The following is a 679-nucleotide window of genomic DNA, read 5'->3' as shown; positions in this document are numbered from 1 at the left end:
TCCCCGCCCTCCGCCACACGAGTAATAACCACCTCCATCAGTATCCTTCCGCTGTGACAAGACCATAATTACCGCTCCTCCATTACATGTTGGCTTTGGGCACTAAAATTAGCTGCACTGAATAGCAAAAATATACTTAGAATAAAAATTACAAGGATAACTTTCTACTCTACCTAGCAGCATAATAAATTAATACATTATGATACAAGTTATTTGCAAGTAATCACTCCATTTTGTATATGACTCAAAACCGTGCATTTGTAAGAAATAAATTCAGCCAACTAATTTCACGAATGACTATTTCTGGGTAAAACATGATGCCTTCTAAAAATTGTGATCTACGTAATGAAAAGATACGCTAAAGATTCAAAGAGTTGCATTAATCTAAAACGCTAATGGTATTTCAATATTACCCAAAACAAAGGAACAAAAGAGAAGCTGCAACAAGCCAGTAGGACAACATGCGGCAGTTCTATATAAAACATACATACGTACAGTCATGGTATAAAATAGAGAACTCTGCTGCGCTTCATTCCACTGTGTTTCATGTTTTCCCTCAATCCTAAATCCTCTCACCTCTTCTTACATATGTTGCCAACTTATAGATTTTCAGAAGACTTAATATTGAGGGACAACGCAGGACAATGTGGAAGCAAATGCAAAAGGTTACTCTACTTCA

This window comes from Scylla paramamosain, chromosome 6 (genome assembly GCF_035594125.1).
Source record: "Scylla paramamosain isolate STU-SP2022 chromosome 6, ASM3559412v1, whole genome shotgun sequence".
Classification (NCBI taxonomy): domain Eukaryota; kingdom Metazoa; phylum Arthropoda; class Malacostraca; order Decapoda; family Portunidae; genus Scylla; species Scylla paramamosain.
Note: the sequence above shows the minus strand (reverse complement) of the source record.